This window comes from Lepidochelys kempii, chromosome 3, assembly GCF_965140285.1.
Source record: "Lepidochelys kempii isolate rLepKem1 chromosome 3, rLepKem1.hap1, whole genome shotgun sequence".
Taxonomy (NCBI): domain Eukaryota; kingdom Metazoa; phylum Chordata; order Testudines; family Cheloniidae; genus Lepidochelys; species Lepidochelys kempii.
Genome location: NC_136382.1, coordinates 16,229,941 through 16,236,249, shown reverse-complemented (window position 1 = coordinate 16,236,249; position 6,309 = coordinate 16,229,941).

Genomic DNA, 6,309 nt, shown 5'->3' with positions numbered 1-6,309 from the left:
CGGAAAGACAATGTAATGAGCGGTTTGGGTCCTAGAGAGGGTGCAGGTGCGAGAGAGGGAGCTGCGCTGTGCGGGCGGGCGCGTGCAGAGCGCTGGGGCGAGGGGGAGAGGAGTAGGCAAGTGGGGGCGCGGGTCGGGCTGTGGGGAGAAGGACAAGCCTTGTGCGCTCAGTGGGAGGGGCGGATGCAGCGAGCTGCGGTGGAGTAGGTGCAGTGGGGGTTTCAATAGGAAACTAGGGCAGGGCAAGTGATGCCAGGAGGGGTTCAACGGGAGGCTATGGCAGGGTATAAGTGAGAGCTGTGGTGCCAGGAGGGGTTCAGTGGGAAGCTATGGCAGGGTATAAGTGAGGGCTATGATGCCAGGGTTTTGTGTGTGTGTTGTGTTTCCTCGCTTGTCTGCTGTTACATGAGACACAATATACCTGATTTATTGCTGTTGCAAAGTGAAATGGGCCTTGTCAGCAGAGTGAGCTCTAGGCTAGTGGGTTCCTGCAGGTCAAGGCACGATTGGGTACCTCCTTGTCCCAATGGCTTCTCTCTCTGCCACCTATGCATCCAGCTTGGCAAGCCATCCTTCCTCCGTCTTCCTTTTTTCTTACACTGAAAGGAAAGGATGGGGCCCTGTTTCTGCTCAGTTGCTTGCTTCCAGCACAAATGCACCCCAACATCCTTTGCTACATCTCTTCATAGAAGCTGCTAAGGACACGGGGGAGTGTTTTTGAATCTTCAGACCAGGGGGCTAGGTGCTGGGACTCCTGGGTTCTATTTCTAGCTGTGAATAATAGCCAGAATAGCGAACTGGGAGTCAAGACTTCAAGGTTCTATTTCTTGCTCTGCCACAGGCTTGCTGTGTGATTTGGGACAAGAAGTTGCGCTTCTCTGTACCTCAGGTTCTAGGCCTATATAAGAAGGGCTAATAAAGGTTAGTATTTCTACTGAAGTCAGTGGAGTTACTCTGGATTTACACTGGTGTGTGCAAGGATAGAATCAGACCAACAGAACGTATAAACAGTGAAAATTGAAATGTACCTTAGCAGTTTATTGTGGGAATAAACTGGTAATTTATTGAAGCTTCAGTAGTCTTATTTTAATGTGATATTTAATCATGGAAAATAGAGAAACAGAGCCACATCTATCTTCGGCCTAACTACTGTTCTTCAGCAGAGGTAAACAGCTAGGTTTAGTTTCTTTAGATTATACATGCCTCTGGTAAATTCGCAATGAATCTTGTGTGAATTCAAACCTTGTTTCCTTTTCCTTTATGAGCTTTATGCATACACTGCGGATGGTGGGTTATGTTGACCTGCCTCTCTGTCAAAGAGTTATTTTGAAATGTAGATCGGGTATACTGCTACTATACAGGAAAGCTATGAGAAAATCTGTAAAGGAAGTAGCACAACTCTGATTCACCCTTTTTCTTGGAATGCATAGAAGAATAGCCATAGTGGGTCTGTCCAATGAATCATAGAATCATAGAAGATTTGGATTGGAAGAGACCTCAGGACGTCATCTAGTCCAATCCCCTGCTCAAAGCAGGACCAACCCCAACTAAATCATCCCAGCCAGGGCTTTCTCAAGCCGGGCTTTAAAAACCTCTAAGGATAGAGATTCCACCATCTCCCTAGGTAACCCAGTCCAGTACTTCACCACCCTCCTAGTGAAATAGTTTTTCCTAATATCCAACCTAGACCTCTCCCACTGCAACTTGAGACCATTACTCCTTGTTCTGTCATCTGCCACCACTGAAAAGAGCCTAGCTCCATCCTCTTTGGAATCCCACTTCAGGTAGTTGAAGGCTGCTATCAAATCCTTCCTCGCGCCTCTCTTCTGCAGACTAAATAAGCCCTGTTCCCTCAGCCTCTACTCATAAGTCACGTGCCCCAGCTTCCCTAATCATTTTTGTTGCCCTCCACTGGACTCTCTCCAATTTGTCCACATCCTTTCTGTAGTGGGGGGCCCAAAACTGGATGCAGTACTCCAGATGTGGCCTTACCAGTGCCTAATAGAGGGGAATAATCACTCCCTCAATTTGCTGGCAATGCTCCTACTAATGCAGCCCACTATGCCGTTAGCCTTCTTGGCAACAAGGGCAAACTGTTGACTCATATCCAGCTTCTTGTCCTCTGTAATCCCCAGGTCCTTTTCTGCAAAACTACCGCTTAGCCAGTCGGTCCCCAGCCTGTAGCAGTGCATGGGATTCTTCTGCCCTAAGTGCAGGACTCTGCACTTGTCCTTGTTGAACCTCATCCGATTTCTTTTGGCTCAATACAATTTGTCTAAGTCACTCTGGAACCTATCCCTACTCTCCAGCATACCTACCTCTTCCCCCCAGCTTCGTGTCTTCTGCGAATTTCCTGAGGGTGCAATCCATCCAATCATCCAGATCGTTAATGAAGATGTTGAACAAAACCGACCCCTGGGGCACACTGCTTGATACCGGCTGCCAACTAGACAGCGAGCTGTTGATCGCTACCTGTTGAGCCCAACGATCTCGCCAGCTTTCTCTCCACCTTACAGTCCATTCATCCAATCCATACTTCTTTAACTTGCTGGCAAGCATACTGTGGGAGACTGTATCAAAAGCTTTGCTAAAGTCAAGATCTATCGTGTCCACCACTTTCCCTTTATCCACAGAGCCAGTTATCTCATCATAGAAGGCAATCAGGTTGGTCAGGCGTGACTTGCCCTTAGTGAATCCATGTTGACTGTTCCTGATCACCATCCTCTCCTCCAAGTGCTTCAAAATGGATTCCTTGAGGACATGCTCCATGATTTTTCCAGGGACTGAGGTGAGGCTGACCGGTCTGTAGTTCCCCAGATTCTCCTTCTTCCCTTTTTTAAAGATGGGCACTTTATTTGCCTTTTTCATCTGGGATCTCCCCCGATCACCATGAGTTTTCAAAGATAATGGCCAATGGCTCTGCAATTACATCAGCCAAATCCCTCAGCACCCTTGGATGCATTGCATCCAGCCTCATGGACTTGTGTATGTCCAGCTTTTCTAAATAGTCCTTAACCTGTTCTTTCACCACTGAGGGCTGCTCACCTCATCCCCGTACTGTATTGCCCCGTGCAGTAGTCCGGGAGCTGACCTTGTCTGTGAAGATCAAGGCAAAAAAAGCATTGAGTACTTCAGTTTTTTCCACATCCTCTGTCGGTAGGTTGCCTCCCCCATTCAGTAAGAGTCCCACACTTTCCCTTACCACCACCTTGTTGTTAACGTACCTGTAGAAACCCTTTTTGTTAACCTTCACATCCCTTGCTAGCTGCATCTCCAATTGTCCTTTGGCCTTCCTGATTACACCCCTTCATGCTCAAGCAATATTTTTATACTTCCTAGTCATGTCTCCAAGTTTCCACTTCTTGTAAGCTTCCTTTTTGTGTTTAAGCTCACCGAAGTTTTCTCTGTTAAGTGAAGCTGGTCACCTGCCATATTTGCTCTTCTTTCTGCACATCGGGATGATTTGTTCCTGTGCCCTCAATATCGCTTCTTTAAAATACAGCCAGCTCTCCTGGACTCCTTTTCCCCATCATATTAGCCTCACAAGGGATCCTGCCCATCAGTTCCCTGAGGGAGTCAAAGTCTGCTTTTCTGAAGTCGAGGGTTTATATTCTGCTGCTCTCCTTTGTTCCTTTTGTCAGGATCCTGAACTCAACCATCTCATGGTCACTGCTGCCCAGGTTGCCACCCACGTCTACTTCCCCTACCAATTTTTCCCTTTTTGTGATCAGCAGGTCAAGAAGATGATACTGCCAAGAATGACCTTGAGTGGATCACTGCGGACTACGTGGCTCTGGGAAGAAGGATAAAGGAGTTTGAGGCACAGGTGGTGTTCTCGTCCAACCTCCCCATGGAAGGAAAAGGCCTGGGTAGGGACTGTCGAATAGTGGAAGTCAATGAATGGCTACGCAGGTGGTGTCGGAGAGAAGGCTTTGGATTCTTTGACCATGGGATGGTGTTCCATGAAGGAGGAGTGCTGGGCAGAGACGGGCTCCACCTTACGAAGAGAGGGAAGAGCATCTTTGCAAGCAGGCTGGCTAACCTAGTGAGGAGGGCTTTAAACTAGGTTCACCGGGGGAAGGAGACCAAAGCCCTGAGGTAAGTGGGAAAGCGGGATACCGGGAGGAAGCACAGGCAGGAATGTCTGTGAGGGGAGAGCTCCTGCCTCATACTGAGAATGAGGGGCAATCAGCAGGTTATCTCAAGTGCTTATATACAAATGCACAAAGCCTTGGAAACAAGCAGGGAGAACTGGAGGTCCTGGTGATGTCAAGGAATTATGACGTGATTGGAATAACAGAGACTTGGTGGGATAACTCGCATGACTGGAGCACTGTCATGGATGGTTATAAACTGTTCAGGAAGGACAGGCAGGGCAGAAAAGGTGGGGGAGTAGCACTGTATGTAAGGGAGCAGTATGACTGCTCAGAGCTCCGGTACGATACTGCAGAAAAACCTGAGTGTCTCTGGATTAAGTTTAGAAGTGTGAGCAACAGGAGTGATGTAGTGGTGGGAGTCTGCTATAGACCACCGGACCAGGGGGATGAGGTGGATGAGGCTTTCTTCCGGCAGCTCGTGGAAGCTACTAGATCGCATGCCCTGGTTCTCATGGGTGACTTTAATTTTCCTGATATCTGCTGGGAGAGCAGTACAGCAGTGCATAGACAATCCAGGAAGTTTTTGGAAAGCGTAGGGGACAATTTTCTGGTGCAAGTGCTAGAGGAGCCAACTAGGGGGGGAGCTTTTCTTGACCTGCTGCTCACAAACCGGGAAGAATTAGTAGGGGAAGCAAAAGTGGATGGGAATCTGGGAGGCAGTGACCATGAGTTGGTTGAGTTCAGGATCCTGACACAGGGAACAAAGGTAAGCAGCAGGATACGGACCCTGGACTTCAGGAAAGCAGACTTCGACTCCCTCAGAGAACGGATGGGTAGGATCCCCTGGGGGACTAACATGAAGGGGAAAGGAGTCCAGGAGAGCTGGCTGTATTTCAAGGAATCCCTGTTGAGGTTACAGGGACAAACCATCCCGATGTGTAGAAAGAATAGTAAGTATGGCAGGTGACCAGCTTGGCTTAACGGTGAAATCCTAGCAGATCTTAAGCATAAAAAAGAAGCTTACAAGAAGTGGAAGGTTGGACATATGACCAGGGAAGAGTATAAAAATATTGCTCGGGCATGTAGGAATGAAATCAGGAGGGTCAAATCGCACCTGGAGCTGCAGCTAGCGAGAGATGTTAAGAGTAACAAGAAGGGTTTCTTCAGGTATGTTGGCAACAAGAAGAAAGCCAAGGAAAGTGTGGGCCCCTTACTGAATGAGGGAGGCAACCTAGTGACAGAGGATGTGGAAAAAGCTAATGTACTCAATGCTTTTTTTGCCTCTGTCTTCACGAACAGGGTCAGCTCCCAGACTGCTGTGCTGGGCATCACAACATGGGGAATAGATGGCCAGCCCTCTGTGGAGAAAGAGGTGGTTAGGGACTATTTAGAAAAACTGGACGTGCACAAGTCCATGGGGCCGGACAAGTTGCACCCGAGAGTGCTAAAGGAACTGGCGGCTGTGATTGCAGAGCCATTGGCCATTATCTTTGAAAACTCATGGCGAACGGGGGAAGTCCCAGATGACTGGAAAAAGGCTAATGTAGTGCCAATCTTTAAAAAAGGGAAGAAGGAGGATCCTGGGAACTACAGGCCAGTCAGCCTCACCTCAGTCCCTGGAAAAATCATGGAGCAGGTCCTCAAAGAATCAATCCTGAAGCACTTACATGAGAGGAAAGTGATCAGGAACAGCCAGCATGGATTCACCAAGGGAAGGTCATGCCTGACTAATCTAATCGCCTTCTATGATGAGATTACTGGTTCTGTGGATGAAGGGAAAGCAGTGGATGTATTGTATCTTGACTTTAGCAAAGCTTTTGACACGGTCTCCCACAGTATTCTTGTCAGCAAGTTAAGGAAGTATGGGCTGGATGAATGCACGATAAGGTGGGTAGAAAGTTGGCTAGATTGTCGGGCTCAACGGGTAGTGATCAATGGCTCCATGTCTAGTTGGCAGCCGGTGTCAAGTGGAGTGCCCCAGGCGTTGGTCCTGGGGCCGGTTTTGTTCAATATCTTCATAAATGATCTGGAGGATGGTGTGGATTGCACTCTCAGCAAATTTGCGGATGATACTAAACTGGGAGGAGTGGTAGATACGCTGGAGGGCAGGGATAGGATACAGAGGGACCTAGACAAATTGGAGGATTGGGCCAAAAGAAATCTGATGAGGTTCAATAAGGATAAGTGCAGGGTCCTGCACTTAGGACGGAAG